Source organism: Schistocerca cancellata, chromosome 10 (genome assembly GCF_023864275.1).
Source record: "Schistocerca cancellata isolate TAMUIC-IGC-003103 chromosome 10, iqSchCanc2.1, whole genome shotgun sequence".
NCBI classification, from domain to species: Eukaryota; Metazoa; Arthropoda; class Insecta; order Orthoptera; family Acrididae; genus Schistocerca; species Schistocerca cancellata.
The window spans coordinates 204128877-204151182 of NC_064635.1; the positions used below are offsets into that span (position 1 = coordinate 204128877).

At 45.2% G+C, this 22306-nt stretch overlaps 1 protein-coding gene and 1 pseudogene across 1 annotated transcript in view; both read right to left on the reverse strand.

Moving 5' to 3' along the window:
* Positions 1–22306, reverse strand: part of LOC126106266 (piggyBac transposable element-derived protein 3-like) — a 173005-nt gene that overhangs the window by 115420 nt on the left and 35279 nt on the right. The gene's annotated exons all lie outside the window — the stretch shown is intronic.
* On the reverse strand, positions 4007–4124 carry LOC126106981 (5S ribosomal RNA; annotated as a pseudogene).

Consider the following 22306-nt stretch of genomic DNA (forward strand, 5'->3'; position numbering starts at 1 on the left):
CCCACACCCTGCCATCGGATCGGCACACAACGTCTTTCCACTGTTCAGTCGTCCAATGTTTACGCTCCTTGCACCAAGCGAGGCGTCATTTGGCATTTACCGGCGTGATGTGTGGCTTATGAGCGGCCACAAGACCATGAAATCCAAATTTCCTCACCTCCCGCCAAACTGCCATAGTACTTGCAGTAGATTCTGATGGAGTTTGGAATTTCTGTGTGATGGTCTGCATAGATGTCTGCCTATTCCACATTGCTACGCTCTTCAACTGTCGGTGGTCTCTGTCAGTCAACAGGCGAGGTCGGTCTGTATGCTTTTGTGCTGTACGTGTACCTTCACGTTTCCGCTTCACTCTCACATCGCAAACAGTGGACTTAAAGATGTTTAGGAGTGTGGAAATCTCGCGTACAGACGTTTGACACGAGTGGCACCCAATCACCTGACGACGTTCGAAGTCCGTGAGTTCCGCGGAGCGCCCCATTCTGCTCTCTCACGATGTCTACTAAGGTCGCTGACAGGGGGTACCTGGCAGTATGTTTTTGGGGGTGTCCGGATACTTTTGATCACACAGTGTAGCATCATTCATTGGACGGTCGTTCAGGAGACACTGTTGGTAGCCGCTTGGATCATCCGGGCTGTCAGCTGCTTAACGGTTGCACGTCCATTCGTCAGTACACATTTCAGCAGCCACCATTCACCCCTCTCATGTACGGCCTGTGGTGCGCCATAGTTACCTCGGCACCGGTTTTGGACAGCACCATCTGCCGTAGAGGGTACACAGGATGTCCAAAACGAAATTTCCAATTTCAAAACGACAGAGAAAAAGACCAGAATGGCTGGTTCAAATGGCTCTGAGCACTATGGGACTCAACTTCTGAGGTCATCAGTCCCCTAGAACTTAGAACTAGTGAAACCTAAATAACCTAAGGACATCACACACATCCATGCCCGAGGCAGGATTCGAACCTGGGACCGCAGCAGTCGCGCGGTTCCGGACTGAGCGCCTAGAACCGCTCGGCCACCGTGGCCGGCAGAGACCAGAATGACGTCAAATTTTTACAGCATATTATTGCCCAGACAGAAATGTCATGGAACAAAAATAATAACTGTAAATTTTATCAATAGATGGCACTGTAATCGCCTTAACAAAAATGGAGCAATCGCAGTACGACGTCTATGGTATGAGTTGCTCATTGTACAAACCGTATTGTTCACTGTGCATGACTGCACGAGATAGGGAGTCAAGAGTTGTGGAACTGTTAGTTAGGTAAGCCCATCCACTACGGCAACGTCGTACCACATTGTGTGTGAAAAACCGGTTTTTAATTGTTCCAAGGCCAAAAACCGCATAAAAAAAATGACATCGGTTTCTAATTATCGTGAGACCACAAACCACAGATGAAAGAAAATGACTTCGGTCTGTAACTTCTGCCGTGAGACTGGTGCAAGAGATCTTTAATACGATGTCCACCGTTTTCTGCCAGAAGTTAAAATCGCGAGACGCCACTTTCTACAGCAGGTCGGAGTGTCTCGGGGGTCAAGTACAGAACGCGTTGCACACACAGTGTGCCTTCAGTTCAGCTACGTTCGTAACTGGACCACTGAACACATCATCTGTCAGATAACCTCACAGCCAGAAGTCACAAGGGTTGAGATCAGGTGATACGGACGGCCAAGCTATACGGAAATTACGTCCGACAATTCGAGGAATTCCTCTGCAGCAGCCGCCTCACTCCCTTGCAGTCCGCGGAGGAGCGCCATCTTGCATCAAAATGATTCTACCCACTCATCCACGTTGCTGAAGGATTGGACTGACGATAGTGCGCAGAAGACTCTCATAGCGTTTACCAGCGTTTACAGGCAACACGACCCCGAAGGATTCATCTGATCGGAAAAACGTGGCCTTACGATGAATGACGCCGCCAGCTCGCACCACACAGTCACCTTTGCAGAATGAAATGGTACCGGTTGATTCGCGTGCGGATTTTCCGTTGCTCATCATCATCTACATCTACATCTACATTTATACTCCGCAAGCCACCCAACGGTGTGTGGCGGAGGGCACTTTACGTGCCACTGTCATTACCTCCCTTTCCTGTTCCAGTCGCGTATGGTTCGCGGGAAGAACGACTGTCTGAATGCCTCCGTGCGCGCTCTAATCTCTCTAATTTTACATTCGTGATCTCCTCGGGAGATATAAGTAGGGGGAAGCAATATATTCGATACCTCATCCAGAAACGCACCCTCTCGAAACCTGGCGGGCAAGCTACACCGCGATGCAGAGCGCCTCTCTTGCAGAGTCTGCCACTTGAGTTTGCGAAACATCTCCGTAACGCTATCACGGTTACCAAATAACCCTGTGACGAAACGCGCCGCTCTTCTTTGGATCTTCTCTATCTCTTCCGTCAACCCGATCTGGTACGGATCCCACACTGATGAGCAATACTCAAGTATAGGTCGAACGAGTGTCTTGTAAGCCACCTCCTTTGTTGATGGACTACATTTTCTAAGGACTCTCCCAATGAATCTCAATCTGGTACCCGCCTTACCAACAATTAATTTTATATGATCATTCCACTTCAAATCGTTCCGCACGCATACTCCCAGATATTTTACAGAAGTAACTGCTACCAGTGTTTGTTCCGCTATCATATAATCATACAATAAAGGATCCTTCTTTCTATGTATTCGCAATACATTACATTTGTCTATGTTAAGGGTCCGTTGCCACTCCCTGCACCAAGTGCCTATCCGCTGCAGATCATCCTGCATTTCGCCACAATTTTCCAATGCTGCAACTTCTCTGTATACTACAGCATCATCCGCGAAAAGCCACATGGAACTTCCGACACTATCTACTAGGTCATTTATATATATTGTGAAAAGCAATGGTCCCATAACACTCTCCTGTGGCACGCCAGAGGTTACTTTAACGTCTGTAGACGTCTCTCCATTGATAACAACATGCTGTGTTCTGTTTGCTAAAAACTCTTCTGCAGTTCTGCGTATTTATATGTCGTTGAGACACAAACGGGCTTCGTGTGTCTACACAATATCGCCATTCATTGTCCACGTCCATGTGAGCAAGAAATTGCTGACAGGTCAGGAATAAGCAACTTCTAAACGTGGGGGATCTTGTATGGATAGGGATGCAGGATGTTGCGTACGATTTCATGCACCGTGGGTGACCTTATACGGATAGGGATGCACTGTATTCGCAGGCATTTCCAGCGTTCGGGCATTTGCCAGTGCACGACATGTTTGCACAGCATCTATGGAGATCCTTCCTGCAATGCTGTGGCCACATATTCGACAGTCGTCGGATCAACTGCTTTCCTTCCTCTGCCACACTGCAGTTCAAAAGAACCTCTCTAACCGAATTTTGCATTCATTTTCTGCAGACCCTTAGCAGACATCGAACCAGTGCCTGTTTTCATACCTTGAGTGTTGTAATTTTCAGCAGGGTTGCTGGCGCACAGTCACCGCTCTTGTAGAACAGTTTTACCAGCAGCGTACGATTCTTCGTGGAGACAGCCAAGTTGGGCGTCTCGGACGCGAACTGAGGAACAGCCGTGTGCCACGCGTGTCTTATGGTGTGCTTACAGGACCATCTCCTGGTGATTTTTTTATTGTTGGTGTTTTGTTGCATGACGTCCCCCCCCCCCCCCCAGCGGCAATAATATGCTGTTCAAATTTGACGTCATTATGACCAGTGGTTCTCTTCCAACTGCGTGTTGAATCTGGAACCTTCACCAAGACAGCACGCGAACAGTTTACGAATTCAAAACCTAAAAACCAAACTCTTCCCGAACAGGCTTTGGAAGGCCCAACGGTACCGACCGGCCGCCGTGTCATCTTCACCCCATAGGCGTCACTGGATACGGATATGGAGGGGCATGTGGTCAGCACACCGCTCTCCCGGCCGTATGTCAGTTTGCGAGATCGGAGCCGCTACTTGTCAATCAAGCAGCTCCTCAGTTTGTCTCACAAGGGCTGAGTGCACCCCGCTTGCCAACAGCGCCCGGCAGACCGGATGGTCACCCATCCAAGCGCTAGCCCAGCCCGACAGCGCTTAACTTCGGTGATCTGACGGGAACCGGTGTTAGCACTGCGACGTGGCCGTTGGCGGTCTACGAAACAGTCGTTTCAGAAATGCTTCCACAACGCTTCCACTCTTGCCCCGAAAGCCACCGCTATCGCTCTGTTCCCTCGTGACGACAACGACTGCACTGTTTTGCACGTCCCCCGCTACTTGTGCCACATGCCGTCTGTGACTGATTATTGGACGTTGGCGTCGAAAGTAGGCTGTGGTTACACTTATGTGACTGGGTCGTGTATAAGGGATATGAGCACCAGCATATGTAGAGTAACCACTGTGAAGGGAATGGAGATAATGCCTATTCGTTTGGGACAGAGTTATCAGCAGCTGGTAGGGTTTGAAAGGCGGTCTCATAGTAGTCTCCATTCAGATATGTGGGACATTCGGATGTGACAGTGGTCGAATGATGGAGAGCATGGGAACAAGGGTCGAGTCGGCCACGCATGCTACCAAAGTGTGTGGATAGAAAACTTTGAGGAAACGGGTGTTACGGTGTCAAAGTGCGATGGACGTGCGAGAGTGGAAGGAGACTTCAGCTCAAGTCCTATGCATTCTGCACCCAAGCGTGTGCTGTGACTTGACGTATCACATCGCAGTGTACGGCGAATATTGAACACGGAACTGCAATACTATCCATACAAAATTCAGACAATGCTGGAACTGAACGAGGAGGACCTCTCAAAGAGACTAACTTCTGCCGGGAATTGTTAGAACTCATGAACGACAACGCAGATCTGTGTGACAATCTGGTCATGAACGATGAGGCCACACCTTACGTGTCAGGCTTTGTTAATAAGCAAAACTTGATACTGGCTACCTGAAAGACCTGAAATGCTTCGAGCGTAGCTTCGTTTGGGATCACAGTGAGCCGTGGAAAAATTCTCTCTTTTGAAGAGCGCGGCGCAGCGTGTAGTGTAAAGCAGTCGCCCTCCGTTTCTGGCAGTGGCGCCGCTGTGGCAATCGCAGCTTTGGTGTCTCCCTCTGGTGCGAGAGGGGAAAGGTTGCCTGTTCACGTGCATTTAAGGGGGCTATCAGCTCGTCAGTGGCGGTTAGTCAGTCGGAGGCAGTTGGTCAGCCAAGTCAGTCGGAGTCGGCGAGTCTGGTCAGCTGGTCAGCCGGGTCAGTGTGGGGCAGTCAGTGTCTGTCTGTCGTCCGGAGTGTCAGTGTGTGCTAGGCCGTCAGTCTGCTCGAGTTTGCTCAGGCAATGGGCATTGGCGGTTGGATCGATCGGTTGGTCGGTTGCGCACTGAGACACGAGATGCCTTGTCCGCCTTGAGCGTCGGCGCATGTGAGGTCCCCACGTGAGACCAGTGGGCCGCGCCGTATAGCGAGGGGTAGTGGCTTCGCGGCCGACGCGAGAGCAACAGGAGTCAACCATCGCCGTCGGTCTGGCCGGTGCGAGCTGCGACTCCGTGAGACGGGAGATCGGCGCGCCTTCCTGCGTCCGTTGAAGCGGCTGGCAGCGGACGGTTCGGCAGAGCGGTTTGGGGGTGCTGCGCCCGGTCTTCGCCAGAAATCGCAGTTTATTAGAAGTTTAGTGATTCGTGATATGTTGTTTCATTTACTCTTGTTAAATTTTACTTGTTCTCTTGGTCAGTCTCTCGTCCCCAGCTTGCTCGACTGTCTCCCGTCCGCATTTTTTTGGCAGTTATTGTCTGTCTGTCTGTCTGTCGTACGATAATAGCTGCCTCTGTCATGTTTGTCGGATTGGGTATTAACGAATTTATAGAATTAAGCTGTAAAGGCCGGATTCCTGAAATATGATTTCATCTTGCCTATCATCTTGCGAGGCGGTATATGTTTAATGTAGAGCATGTTGTACATTTCATGGGTTTTATTTAAATAGTCATTTTTATAAAGTTGCCACCCTTCCACAGTAAGAGTCCTTCTAAAAACAAATTGCACTTTCTGTGGCAAATAAATCGAGTGTTGTACCATTTCCATCCCTCTTACGGGGTGCATAACTTACATGTTTGTGTGGGTTGTTAAAAATTTTTTTTGTTGAAAGTAATCGGGTGTGTTGCAGATTTGCACCAGTGTAGTCTTTCAGAGGTTGTTGTGAGCGGTCGTGACTACGGCCGTGTTGAAAGGGAGCAGGCAAGCTTCTCAGCCCGAAGGCTCATACTGTCAATATTGTTCTTTCTGCCTCTAAATAAAATTGTAACTTGATATCTCGAGGGTGCTTTTCTGCTTAAAAATTTTTAATCTGTTTTTGAAAAGGCTTTTATGAATAAAATTCCCATTTGTTAAAGGTAATTTCATTTTCATCAGTTACTCCCTGGCAACTACTTCCACGCTCACCTAATGTGATTAAATGTGTTAATGTTCTTGATGAATCGCTAGTAATGAAAGTGAATTCTTTTAAAAAAAGATTTTGAAAGTAAAATCACGGTTCACACAGGGCCTTATTTTTTTGAAGATGATCGCGGTAATGTTGTTGCTGTGAATACAGGACGTTACATCCACATGTTGAACCATTTGCTAGGGCGAAAGTTTGCTGATCTTCCTGCGAACGCAAACACATTTCCCCAACAAGATGGGGCCACAATCCATACCTCGCTGCATTCGATTAACGCGCTGAAGACCATCTTTCCTGGTCATCTCATTTCCAGGAACGGGGACTTTTCCTAGGCTTCCAACATCCCCTGACCTTTCAACGTGCGATTTATTCCTTTGCGGCCATCTGAAATCTCAGCTCTTCCGGTGCTACCCACCACACACTACCTAGGAATTGGAGGATCAAATTAGGGAGTAAGTTAATCTAATTCCCGTGCCCGTCCTGCAAGATTAGATGTCTGATTTCGGTAACGGAGTTGAAATGTTTGTCACGAAATATAGCGGCCATTTACGTGACGTCATTTTCAAGTGATGAGCATTTTACATTACAAGCATTGCAAATTTATGTTGCACTTCCTTTATATCGCTGTGAATAGATTTGTATCGCTGGTGGAGGTATCAAAATCACCGGTTTCACTCCCGCACCTTTTATCCGACGTTAGGCATCTAATCGGGAAAAGGTTTAGAACGATGAATGAGCAGACTGAAGATATGAATGAAAATTTGTACCCAGCCCGCATCTGCTTGAGTTTAGAGAGAATACGAAGTGAGCTGAGGCGTGAATGGGGACTGGAATTCCTGAGAGAGGCGCCGCAGGATAATCCGTGCAGTTACGCGAAGTCGGCGTGCCAGAGTGGCGTAGTGGTTAGCGGGTCTGGCTAGTCAGCAGCAGACCCTGGTTCGAATCGCAGTCTTGATACAGATTTTCATTCATCGCTTCAGTCTGTATATATACATATACGTGTGAGATTTGAAATGAACTCTGGAACCATACAGTTTCCTCTGAGTTTAGAAAGGGTTCATTCGAAGTCTCTAAGTGCTCTCATAATGAAGAACTGAGCGAAAAAAGGTCTGCGTTATTTACTCTCCATTTGAAACTGAAACTAGTTCTTCACGCATCTTACAGTATTTGGCGTTGTATCTCGTGTAGTACATGTGGTACAATTTTTCGGTTATGTCCAGTGGTATGTGTGATGGGCGCGCCAAGGTAGCCGAGCGCGCTCACGCGCTGCTTCCTGGACTCGGGTAGGCGCGCCGGCCCCGGGGTGAATCCACCTGGCGGATTAACGACGAGAGCCGGTGTGCCGGCCAGCCTGGATGTGGTTTTTAGGCGGTTTTCCACATCCCGCTAAGTGAATACCGGGCTGTTCGCCATGTTCCGCTTTAGTTACACGCGTCGCAGACATTTGAAACACGTCCGCACTTCTTCACAATTTACACTGACGCAGACAGTTGGGGTACACTGATTCCGTCCTGGGGGTATGGGGTGGTGGCAGGAAGGGCATCCAGCCATCCCTTAAAAAATTGCCAAATCCGTTGTAACCACGCTGACCCTGCGATTGCTGCGGGACTATGGCGTAAGCGAAAGGGAGAAAGAAAGAAAATCCAGTTGTATATGTGATACTGTCTGCAAAGTTTGTTGCGAATAGAGTCGTTAGTAAAGAAGTAATATACGAGGTGCATTCAAGTTCTAAGGCCTCCGATTTTTTTTTCTCCGGACTGGAAAGAGATAGAAACATGTGCATTGTTTTAAAATGCGGCCGCGTTCATTGTCAATACGTCCCAGAGATGGCAGCACCGTACGGCAGATGGAATTTTACCGCCAGCGGCGAGAATGAGAACTGTTTTAAATACTTAAAATTGCGATGTTTTCCTTACTTGAACAGCGTGCAATCATTCGTTTTCTGAATTTGCGTGGTGTGAAACCAATTGAAATTCATCGACAGTTGAAGGAGACATGTGGTGATGGAGTTACGGATGTGTCGAAAGTGCGTTCGTGGGTGCGACAGTTTAATGAAGGCAGAACATCGTGTGACAACAAACCGAAACGACCACAGGCTCGCACAAGCCGGTCTGACGACACGATCGAGAAAATGGATAGAATTGTTTTGGGGGATCGCCGAATCACTGTTGAACAGATCGCCTCCAGAGTTGGCATTTCTGTGGGTTCTGTGCACACAATCCTGCATGACGACCTGAAAATGCGAAAAGTTTTATCCAGGTGGGTGCCACGAATGCTGACGGACAACCACATGACTGCCCGTGTGGCATGTTGCCAAGCAATGTTGACGCGCAACAACAGCACGAATGGGACTTGCTTTTCGTCGGTTGTGACAATGGATGAGACGTGGATGCCATTCTTCAATCCAGAAACAAAGCGCCAGTCAGCTCAATGGAAGCACACAGATTCACCGCCACCAACAAAATTTCGGGTAATCGCCAGTGCTGAAAAAATGATGGTGTCCATGTTCTGGGACAGCGAGGGCGTAATCCTTACCCATTGCGTTCCAAAGGGCACTACGGTAACAGGTGCAGCCTACGAAAATGTTTTGAAGAACAAATTCCTTCCTGCACTGCAACAAAAACGTCAGGGAAGGGCTGCGCGTGTGCTGTTTCACCAAGACAACGCACCCGCACATCGAACTAACGTTACGCAACAGTTTCTTCGTGGTAACAACTTTGAAGTGATTCCTCATGCTCCCTACTCACCTGACCTGGCTCCTAGTGACTTTTGGCTTTTTCCAACAATGAAAGACACTCTCCGTGGCCGCACATTCACCAGCCGTGCTGCTGTTGCGTCAGCGATTTTCCAGTGGTCAAAACAGACTCCTAAAGAAGCCTTCGCCGCTGCCATGGAATCATGGCGTCAGCGTTGTGAAAAATGTGTACGTCTGCAGGGCGATTACGTCGAGACGGTAACGCCAGTTTCATCGATTTCGGCTGAGTAGTTAATTAGAAAAAAAAATCGGACGCCTTAGAACTTGAATGCACCTCGTATTAAAATGTAATTCCCGATGCTGACGTTCCACTGCATGAACAGAGAATATATAGTAACTGATGAACATTTTTTTTCTTTCTATCGTTTTGTGGGGGACGTCAGGGCGAAAAAATTTCAATAAGGTTTTTGAAATTATGTTAAAATTTTGTTGGAATTCGCTAGGTACTGTCATTCTCAAATACTGGATGAACCAACGTATGGGTGATTTCCGCGTACTGAGCCCCACTGCCTGAAGACATACACCCTGTGTATAACTTAATTACTTGACCTATTGTGTTAAACACAAGATTATACCTGTTAATGAGCACATTACGGTAGTATTTTAACTTTTTTAAATTCTGTCAGTACTTACAGGCGAAATATTTAAAATCATATTTTTGTCTCCCGTGGAAGTCGTTAGGTAGGCAAGCTGCAACTGGGGCTAATGAACCCTGAACCGAGCTAGTCGGTTAGAAATACAAATGACTATTTCGTTCGCTCCACAAGATGCATCCCAGATAAACAAAGAAATTTCTTTAATGCTACAACGAATGTCAGAGTGCCTTGGTGCCGATAGCCGTCAAATGTCAGATAGATGTTGATAACGAATGTCGATATCGATTTTAAGGTTTTAACACTTGACCCACATTATGCGAAGCACATGTAGAAGAGTATTGCTGGGCGTGTTTCTGGCTGCAAAATCGTATGCTGAAATTTTAAGTGCAGTACGTATGATTAAATTGATCAAATGTGACGTCATCCGATTATCATCTCTTAATAATATTTGACCTCTCCTAAATAATTTGATGCATCATTTGTCGGTTAATTCCAAGTGGGAGGGTAGTTTACATTATTTCATAGCTAATAGTCCAAGTGTAAAAATATCCAGTCATTCTGCACTGACTCCCTTTAGTATCTCTATCACCGCAACTGGTTCAAATGGCTCTGAGCACTATGGGACTGAACATCTATGGTCATCAGTCCCCTAGAACTTAGAACTACTTAAACTAACCAACCTAAGGATATCCCACACATCTTCGCCCGTGGCAGGATTCGAACCTGAGACCGTAGCAGCAGCGCTGTTCCAGACTGAAGCGCCTAGAACCGCTCAGCCACAATGTCATTTGGACCCACATGCAAAAACAGTCTTTGTGGGAATGAAAACTCTATGTTCGGGAGTTTGTGACGCAATGATAACGTTTAATCATTGTAATAAGTGAAAATTTGGGGCACTAGAGCAACTTGGTATCACTCCATAAGCCAATACACTGCAAGCCTTCCAGGAAATTAATGGACTTAGAAGCTTTTAGGTTTGAGAAATGATCAAGCACAGGATCCAGATAATGCTGTTTATGGGCCCGGCTGTTTCTAGCAGCTGGCATGCCTCCACATGTGAGTTAATGTTAAATGAAAGGTTTAAACTTGATTTCTTGAAAACGACTGTTTTCTGATATTCGACCCATTATCTCAGGAACTATTAGAGATTCTTATATATAATTTTACACTATGTTACCTCTTAGCGTACAGCTGCTGCTGAACTACCAAAAGATTTTTACCTTTTTTCACTTACAGAGCAAATGACGATTTAAAAAATATTGAACATATTTTAAGTACGCTGTTTAGGTTTTTATGATGGTAACGCCACGTAGCGCTCTGTATGAAAATCACTGACTGTGCTGTGTGCAGTCTGAGGCTGGTTGACTCATTGGAATATTCGCTTGTGTATTGTTGGGCTGTTGGATGTGAACAGCGCGTAGCATTGGGCAGTTGGAGGTGAGCCGCCAGCAGTGGTGGATGTGGGGAGAGAGATACCAGAGCTTTGAGAAGTTACTATAAGCGAACGATCTGGACTTTTGAATATTATTAAGGTAAATACATTGTTTTTTCTCTATCAAAATCTTTCATTTGCTAACTATGCCTATCAGTAGTTAGTGCCTTCAGTAGTTTGAATCTTTTATTTAGCTGGCAGTATTGGCGCTTGCTGTATTGCAGTAGTTCGAGTAACGAATATTTTTGTGAGGTAAGTGATCCATGAAAGGTATAGGTTATTGTTAGTCAGTGCTATTCTTTTGTAACGATTATTGAAAGCCAGACTGCGTTGCGCTAAAAATATTATGTATTAGTTTAGTGATGATCTGAATAAGTGAAGAGAAAACTGTTTGAGTACGTTGAGGTTTGCTCAGCTGTTTGAAAATCAAATAACGTAAGAAGTTTATCAGCACAGTAATTCATTAATTTTTCAATGGGATGTTTCACATAAACTTTGCAGAAATCATAATTACATGGTTCAAATGGCTCTGAGCACTATGGGACTTCACATCTGAGGTCATCAGTCCCCTAGAACTTAGAACTACATATACCTAACTAACCTAAGGACGACACACACATCCATGCCCGAGGGAGGATTCGAACCTGCGACCGTAGCGGTCGCGCGGTTGCGGACTGAAGAGCCTAGAACCGCTCGGCCGCTCCGGCCGGCAAATCATAATTAACTAATCATTTGTCTGTATATGATTATTCTGGTTCAGTAATAAGAAAGCAGTGAAAGTAGGTGGGGTACATCCGACCTAGAAATTGCTTGTGGCTATACAACGCTTATCCTAGGTCGGATCTTAACGTTATATACCTTATATTGTAGGTAATATAAAGCAGCAACTGCTTGCAAAATATTTTTGTTATACCATCAATAGTTTTTGAGATATCCGTATTTTAAGAAACGTCCATTTGTAATATTTGCAAAAATGGTGGGGTAAATCCTAGGCGCTATTTGTTTGGCTGATTTTGCACAGAAATAGTTCTAAATGAACGGTTTTTTTTGGGGAAATAATTATAAGCAAAAAAAAATGGTTCAAATGGCTCTGAGCACTATGGAACTCAACATCTGTGGTCATCACTCCCCTAGAACTTAGAACTACTTAAACCTAACTAACCTAAGGACATGACAAACACATCCATGCCCGAGGCAGGATTCGAACCTGCGACCGTAGCAGTCACGCGGTTCCGAACTGAGCGCCTAGAACCGCTAGACCACCGCGGCCGGCAAAATTATAAGCAATTGTGTTTTTTACATAAATGAACAAAATGTATTAAAAAAAATAACAATGCTTAGAGTACTAAATGTACTGAAAGTTAAATGAATCTAAACTTTAATTGAAAAAAGATGATGTCCTTGGACGGCGGTGCAACAGAAATGTCGATCTCGGAAAGTTAAAATCACGAGCGACAGCTCGTAAGGAAATTGCAGCAACTGCTCGGTGAATATCATTTTGATTACGTTTTTGTCGTTTTTCGTTTGTAATTTCGTACCATTTCCCTAAAAATAAACAAAAATTCACTTTGTTTACATAAATAAGTAATTCGATACTCATAAACCCCAAAAATGCCATCGGATTTACCCCACCATTTAGTGGTCGAATTTACCCTACCATGCAATTTTTCATTTAACACACATAGAAACAATTTACACGACATTTCCAACAAAAACGATACATACACTGAATAGGTCACTAAATACACTACAGAAATCACTCACCGTTTGCGATCATTTTATTTGATAAAGGAAATCTAGTTATGCAATTCGCAAAAAAATTAAAGCGAAACAATCGAAAACACACTTGCTGTCTTTTGGGTGTCTGAATGTCAAATGCGGCAAAGCTGTCAAGGTGGTATTTCCGTTAGTTCGAATGCTCTGTATGGTAACACTGAAGTGAAATCGTTCCGCTTTGCCGTTTCTCACAGAGGGCGGTCGGATTTACCCACCCGGTCGGAGCTACCCCACCTTACCGTACTCCCAAAAATTTCTGATCTCGATCTGTTAAAGGTTCTGAGATAATGGGTTATCAACACTGCAAATTTGACACAGTAGGTATAGCGTGTACGTGCTCCTCGTAAGTTGGTACTGAGGAAATCTCTAGCGCGTCGGTCTCACCGAGTGGCGCCTGCCGTGTCTGTAATGGAGCGTCAGCGGCGCCCAGTCGCGTCATGAGGGCGCACGCCAGCGTTCGTCAATATTTCAGGGCCATCGACACCGGCTCGCTGCATTTTTGATGCAGCAATATGCTTCTGGCGACGGCAACGACCGACGGCAGTCCCCCACCCTACTGGGTCGCTCGTTTCATCGGCGCCATCACGGCACTCCCACACGATGACTCGTCACACACCAGAACCCGGACCTCATCCCCTCCCCCCTCTCGCCACTGCCCGGAATTTGTAAGCCCGTCTGCAGTTTAGAGACAACATGACCCAATATTTGAAGAACGTCACGATTTATCGCCCAGAGCTGCTGATGAAATTCAGTAACCAGTTTCGGTCCACAGACCATCATCAGGTTCATAAAAGCATTTACATCACTGTATTAAGTGATATAAAATGAATGCGGTCAGATAATAAAACCCGTGAATTCATCAGTGTTGTCACATACTAATATAAATTACATCGTCATTCATAAAATGTGCCATACAGTGCACCCATTCATGCTATGTCAACAGTCGGCATTAACGCTACAAATGAAGGCGTCGGTAGGCATGTAACTTACGATACTATGTGAGAACATTGATGGATTCATGGATTTTATTATCTGACGCCATTTATTTTATATCGCCTAATATGATGTAAATGTTTTAAAAACCCGTCGATGGTCCGTTTAATGAAGACATTTTATCAGCAGATTTTGTCGAAAAACCGTGACGATCTTCAAATATATACAAGCTGTGGGGCCTCATCTCCTGAAAATACACTCGAAGACAAAAAAAGCGACACGCCACGAAGGAGTTATGCAGATTGGTCACAAATTGATACACGTATCGACGGAATATGTAAAACTGTAAACTTTGGTAGCTGATGGACGAATGCGTGCAACGCAAATTCTGCGCGCAGCTGGGAAGGATAGTAAACAGAAGCCATGTCGATGTCACGGCATAAAGCCTTCGCGAATTTCGTTCCGTGTATACAGTTGGATGGTTACTACGCCCGGCAGACAGGCGCATGAATAATATATGTGGAGGTCAGAATTTGAGGCAGGACGCTGGTTGGAGCAATCAGCGAATCAGCCCGCCCGGTTGGCCGTGCGGTCTAACGCACGGCTTTCCGGGCGGGAAGGAGCGCCTGGTCCCCGGCACGAATCCGCCCGGCGGATTTGTGTCGAGGTCCGATGAACCGGCCAGTCTGGGGATGGTTTTTAGGCGGTTTTCCATCTGCCTCGGGGAATGCGGGCTGGTTCCCCTTATTCCGCCTCAGCTACACTCTGTCGGCGATTGCTGCGCAAACAAGTTCTCCACGTACGCGTACACCACCATTACTCTACCACGCAAACACAGGGGTTACACTCGTCTGGTGTGAGACGTTCCTTGGGGGGTCCGCCGGAGGCCGAACCGCACAATAACCCTGGGTTCGGTGTGGGGCGGCGGAGGGGTGAAGTGGACTGCAGTAGTCGTCGTGGGGTTGTGGACCACTGCGGCTGCGGCGGGGACGGAGCCCCTCCGTCGTTTCTAGGTCCCCGGTTCACATAATATAACATAACATAATCGCTCGCTATTTGAATAGGAACGCTACCACTATTCGACGATGTTGGCAAGAATGGGTGAACCGTGGCTGAACACAGTATCAAAAAGGAAGTGGTCTACCTAGAACGACGACAGAAACGTGAGGACCAAAAATCGTCAGAGAGGAACTCAGAGCCCTGGATTCATCATTATCATCGATCCGACGTCTAACTGGTGCATCAGTGACCACAGGCTGCTCTCAGAACCTTTGTACACAAACAAGCCTGTCTGCAGCGGTGTCGGGCACACTCGGCCTATAGAACTGAATTCAGTGATGACTCCCGCTTCGAACTGGGCCCCGATGACCAGTGAGGACGTGTCCTGAGATGTCCTGGACAGCCTTGGGATACCAACCTGGCTGTCGACCACCATACGGCCCGACAAGCAGGACTGCCGCCCAGCTATTCCAAAGGTGTTTCACAGAGGAAGACCGCACTGCATTTTCTTCTCTAAATCCTCGCACAAACTAAAAAATGGCTGACATAGAAATAAGTGTCCAAGGAATAGAACAGCAACTGAAATTACTCAACAGAGGAAAGTCCACTGGACCTGACGGGATACCACTTCGATTGTACACAGAGTACGCGAAAGATCTTGTCCCCCTTCTACCAGCCGTGTACCGCAAGTCTCTAGAGGAACGGACGGTTCCAAATGATTGGAAAAGAGCACAGGTAGTCCCAGTCTTCAAGAAGGGTCGTCGAGCAGATGCGCAAAACTATAGACCTATATCTCTGACATCGATATGTTGTAGAATTTCAGAACATGTTTTTTGCTCGCGTATCATGTTATTTCTCGAAACCCAGAATCTACTCTGTAGGAATCAACATGGATTCCGGAAACAGCGATCGTGGAGACCCAACTCGCTTCATTTGTTCATGAGACCCAGAAAATATTAGGTACAGGCTCCCAGGTAGATGCCATTTTCATTGACTTTCGGAAGGCGTTCGATACAGTTCCGCACTGTCGCCTGATAAACAAAGTAAGAGCTTACGGAATATCAGACCAGCTGTGTGGTTGGATTGAAGAATTTCTAGCAAACAGAACACAGCATGTTGTTCTCAATGGAGAGACGTCTACAGACGTTAAAGTAGCCTCTGGCGTACCACAGGGGAGTGTTATAGGACCATTGCTTTTCACAATATATTATAAATGACCTAGTAGATAGTATCGGAAGTTCCATGCGGCTTTTCACGGATGATGCTGTAGTATACAGAGAAGTTGCAGCATTAGAAAATCGCAGCGAAATGCAGGAACATCTGCAGCGGATACGCACTTGGTGCAGGGAGTTGCAACTGACCCTTAACATAGACAAATGTAATCTATTGCGAATACATAGAAAGAAGGATACTTTGTTGTATGATTATATGATAGCGGAACAAACATTGGTAGCAGTTACTTCTGTAAAATATCTGGGAGTATGCGTGCGGAACGGTTTGAAGTGGAATGATCATATAAAATTAATTGTTGGTAAGGCGGGTACCAGGTTCAGATTCATTGGGAGAGTCGTTAGAAAATGTAGTCCATCAACAAAGGAGCTGGCTTACAAAACACTCGTTCGACTCATAGTTGAGTATTGCTCATCAGTGTGGGATCCGTACCAGATCGGGTTAACGGACGAGATAGAGAAGATCCAAAGAAGAGCGGCGCGTTTCGTCACAGGGTTATTTGGTAACCGTGATAGCGTTACGGAGATGTTTAGCAAACTCAAGTGGCAGACTCTGCAAGAGAGGCGCTCTGCATCGCGGTGTTAGCTTGCTCGCCAGGTTTCGAGAGGGTGCGTTTCTGGATGAGGTATCGAATATATTGCTTCCCCCTACTTATACCTCCCGAGGAGATCACGAATGTAAAATTAGAGAGATTCGAGCGCGCACGGAGGCTTTCCGGCAGTCGTTCTTCCCGCGAACCATGCGCGACTGGAACAGGAAAGGGAGGTAATGACAGTGCCACGTAAAGTGCCCTCCGCCACACACCGTTGGGTGGCTTGCAGAGTATAAATGTGGATGTAGATGTAGATTCCAGTTCATACCAGGACCCCTTTGGTTGCCATCCGCGACACCCTTACAGCACAGCAAAACGTCGACGATATTCTACGCCCCGTTTTGCGCCCTTCACGGCAAGTCATCCTGGAGCAAGATAGTGTCCGCCCGCACACAGTGAGAGCTTCTACTGCTCGTCTTAGTGTTTGCCAAAGCCTACCTTGGCCAGCAAGATCACTGCATCTCTCCTCAACCGAGAACGTTAGGAGCGTTAAGGCCAGTGCCCTCCAATCGTCTCGAGATTTTGACGATCTAAAGCACCAAATGGACAGAATTTTGGCACGATATTCCTCAGAAGGAAATCGAGCAACTGTATCCATCAGTGACAAGCTGAAGGACTGTTTGCGTATGGCCTGGGGCTTAACCGACTTGTTCATTTAGGGGACCGCTTTCTCTTGAATAAATGACTTAATTTTTCTGAAACTTTAATAAGCTTTCCGCCTAAACATGTACATCACGCGGCATCGGCCGCTATGCGGCCGGCCTCCCTTTCAAACATGCGCGTCACCAGCACCGCTGCCGTGTTCCCTGCAGCCGCCACCATGGCACGAGGGCGCTGCCACCAAAGATTACGCCCCTACCAATGAGAAGCCAGCATCCCCTCTCCGGAGCTCCGGTGGTTGGCGTAATTGAGTTCGAACTTTCATGGACTGACTCTGGTTTCTGTGTGTGCCAGCTGATTAAATTCACAGACTTCCCTAGAAATCATCAAAGCTTTTGACACTGTTAATTTTCATATATTGCTCAGAAAAATGCAACAGCTTAATTTCTCAGATAGTGCAATGAAGTGGTTTGAAAGCTACCGAAAAGACAGACAGCAATGTGTTGTCTGTTCGAACTTCTTCCTCGAAATATGTCTCCTCAGGAGTGCCACAAGGATCAGTTTTAAGACCACTTTTGTTTTCCTTATATGTCAACGATATTTCGTCGGTTCTGTCCTCCTGTAAACATCATTTCTATGCCGACGACCTCCAGCTCTACCTAAGCGTCAGACCTGAAGATATAAACACTGCACTCGCTCAGATGAACGATGATCTGTCTTCAGTGGTGACATGGGCGAAAAACCTGGGGCTTAAACTAAATGCAAGAAAGAGACAACTAATCTTAATAGCTCATCAGAAATTAATAAGTTCAGATTTCCGTTAGCGGCTGCCTCCTATTCCGCTCGACGGCATTCCAATGCCATATCAGAAAACATTTTAGAACTTGGGTGTAACTTTGGATGATCCGCTTGTCCCTATGCTCTAAAAAAGTTTCGGAGCGAATTTCAACAGGACGTGAAACGCCAGCTCGTGGAAGCACTCGCTCTACCGAACCTCCACTATTGTGAAGTAATTCATCAGGGCATGAGTAGTGAGAACAAAAGACGGTTAGAACTGACCATGAATGCCAGTGTGCGTTACACCTGCAACATTCGCCGATATGATCATGTTAGTGCTTCATACTCCCAGCTAGGGTGGCTGCAGCCGGACGAATTGCGTGACTACCACACTCTGTCTACTTCATCGGCTTCTCGTCGTGCAAGCACCCCAGTACCTTGCTTCAGAGATTAAATACCTTTCATACCATCATAATCGAAACACCAGGTCACTGTTATTTGGTATCCTAACTGTGCCTACTCACAAAACAAAAACTTTTGCAAACTACTTCTCAGTTGCCGCTGTCGGCCTCTGTAGCAAACTGCCCCTTAACTTGCGCAAAATTCAGTCCCCTCCTGCTTTTAAGAAGAAGCTGAAGCATTTCCTACTATCATCCTCATAACGGTTTCCACAAAATTAATGTACAAGACCAATCCTCCCCTCTGTCAAATAGCAAAGCTAGTGTCTCCTACCTTGTTCCTTTCTCTTCTTCCTCTTCATCTATCTCTATTAGCCACGCAATCTTCTTTTCCTTTATACTTCATAAATTACGTTTCATCATGTTCCTATTCTTCTCCTCCCTTCACCATCAGTCTTCCTCATTTCCACTGCTGCTATCACTCCTATTTAAAATCTGTCTCTATCATAATGTCTAATTATAGCAGTACTTATCATCTACGAATTTAAACTGTATATGTATATATTTTTCCAAGTGTGCCTCCGTAATTGTTTATTTCATCTTATGTAATAGATGTAGTTTAACATGCCTACTAAAACATATGAATGTAAAATAAAAAGAATGCCTGGTTAGATGCAAGAGAGGGTCCGATGGCCCTAATCTTGCCAGGTTAAATAAATCAATAAATAAAATAAAAAAGTAAATAGTGGCCAGTGCTCGACATCTTCTGAAAAGGAGAGCGACAGATTTATAAATGTTTTGTAGCTGTACATGTTTCAGCATTAAAAGCTACTGTTTGCAACTGACGCTACATCTACAACAACAAAGTTATATATTATTTTTACTATTTGATATTAGATGTAGAATAAATTAATATCTGAATTCTCTCTTCATGAAAAGCGTCTGTTCCTCGCTCCAGTACCGACTAAAGATCTATACAGCGTGCAAAGGAGGACAGAAAACACCACATCTGCCGATTTCCGTCCCCATTTGTGGTGCATCGTGATTTTTAATTTTTTTTTCTTATACTTTTTTTGACGTAATATCGACTCCACAGACCATTGCTAACTGACAGTGCAAATTCCAGATCAAATTTTGTAACTGTCATCTTGACCAAGCAATCTCTTTACTGATTCCACATCATATTGCGACTAACATGGGAGACGGAAACAAGACTCTGTCGCATGTAGTCGATTCTAATGGGTTCCTGGGGCAACAAAAATTTCATTTTGAATGTTTCACATAAACAATGGTAGAATTTCAAAAATTAACACGCTGGCATAATCTACTCACTAACAGGTGTGATCTTAAGTGAAACGCTCAAAATAGTAAGACGAGTGTTACATTTATGAACTGAGTATACTTGTTGAGGCAGTATAACTCACCGCGCGCAAATACCCAGAGTATATTCATCCACTACTTCAGAATGACGGAACTTTGTGACTTGCAACAAATGTCACACATACTTTTACAAACATTTATGAAATTTTTTCTCTCTGACCTCCCTTCCCCCCCCCCCCTCCCCTCCCACAAAATGAGGAAAGGAAAACTGATTATCGCTTACTGCATTTTCCCTGTTCGTGCAGTAAAAAAACTGCCACATCAGAAATGACGTTTTAGTTTATTTTTTCTATGCCGCTAACTGTATTCGAAACACATCATATACTGTAGAAAGCGTTCACATGTAGCATTGAGTGACGCTGCAATATTATACCACTACACGACCCATGATTGGAGAGATATAGTGTCATAAACACTGAAATGTGAGCGAAACTATCTCTTGCTTAAAACGGAGCGTAGATTATCCAGAATATATTGGTACTGTGTTTGATAAAGCGAGACCTGAGCGACTTCTGACAAACTTTAACAAATTTCAAATTTTTTCTAAATATACCCACATAAATTTTTAACGTCAAATAATGAACATGTTAACTCATTTGTGGAGTAACCACACGTTTGATGCTGTTTTATACATGAGAATTCGATCCTTTAAAGAATCGGGGGTTTACTGGTAATATGTGAATATGGTACCACTACCGTCTGTAATGATCTCGATGTGATCGGGACATTAAACCTCAGTCTCTCTTCTTCCCTCTTGGTTACTTTGGTAGTAAGGCAACAACATTTGGCACATAATTCTGATTATGGCAGTGATGCAGCATTAATCTAACCGTTACCACTTTTAAAGAGTTTGGAACCACTTCGATTGATACTAAGAAACGTATTTTTATGGCATTTCAACAACACACAACCAACACACACGGAACGAACGTGGGGGAGCAGATGCAGGAATCCTGCATGTACGTCTGCATCTACATGACTACTCTGCAAATCACAATCCAGTGCTAGGCAGAGGCTCCTCCAAACCGCATTCAGACTATTTCTTTAGCGTTCAACTCCCTAACAGCGAGCGGGGGAAAATAACACTTCAGTTCTTAAGTACGATTTCTGATTTTTTTTATTTATTGGTCATTTCTCTCTGTGTAGGTTGGGGGCAGTAAAATACTTTCACATTCAGAGGAGTAAGTTAGTGATTGAAATTTCGTGAAAAGATCTCGCCACAACGGAAACCACCTTTTTTAATGACTGCCATCCCAACGTGCGTAACGTATCCGTGACACCCTCTTCCATATTTCACGATAATACGTACCTGACAGGCCTTCTTTGAACTTTCTCGATGTATTCCGTAAATAAGTTATGCGCACAAGTGTACAATGCAGTAGAAATGAAAGTACCACACTAAAAAGGAAGATTAGCGTTTGACGTCCAATCGACACGTAAGTCATTAAAGACAGTGTCCAATCTCGGACTGAGAGAGAATCAGAAAGGAATCGGCTGTCTCCTTTCCATAGCAACTATTCTGGTAAAGTAATGGAGGACTTAATTCCAAGGTAAAGTAATAGTAAAACACAGGGCAATTGAAAATAAGTCTGGGAAAACGAGATTGGGTTCTGGGGAAATAAAGCAACACTTCAGACTATACCGAGCCTACTATTCATCTTACAAGATAGGTTAAAATAAGGCAAACCTTCGTTTATAGTATATGGAGATACAGACAATGTCGACTGCAACAACCTCTTTGAAATTTTGAACGTTGCAGGGACACAATATGGGGCATGATAGGTTATTCATATTTTATATGTAAACCACACTGCAGTTATGAGTCGAAGGACATAAAGGGGAGGCAGTGGCTGACGAGGGAATCAGATAGGATCACAGCCTACGCTGTATTCTGAGTGAACAGTAAAATAAACCGTGGATAAATTCGGAGGACGAATCAAAGTTCAGGGAGAAGGATAAAAACTTTGAGATTTGTCGATGACATTGTAATACTGAGCCGGCCGGGGTGGCCAAGCGGTTAAAGGCGCTACAGTTTGGAACCGCGTGACCGCTACGGTCGCAGGTTCGAATCCTGCCTCGGGCATGGATGTATGTGATGTCCTTAGGTTAGTTAGGTTTAAGTAGTTCTAGGTTCTAGGGGACTGATGACCTTAGAAGTTAAGTCCCATAGTGCTCAGAGGCATTTGAACCATTTTTTGTAATACTGAGCAAGCAGTAAGAGAAACCCTGGGCAAATTCGGAGGAGGAATTAAAGTTCAAGGAGAAAAAATAAAAAATTCGAGGTTTTCCGATGTCATTGTATTAAAATTCTGTCAGAGACAGCAAAGTACTTGAAAGAGCAGTTGAACGGAATGGACAGTGTCTTGAAAGAAGGGTGTAAGACGAACATCAACAAACCTAAAATAAGTGTAATGGAATGCAGCCGAATTAAATCCTGAGAGGC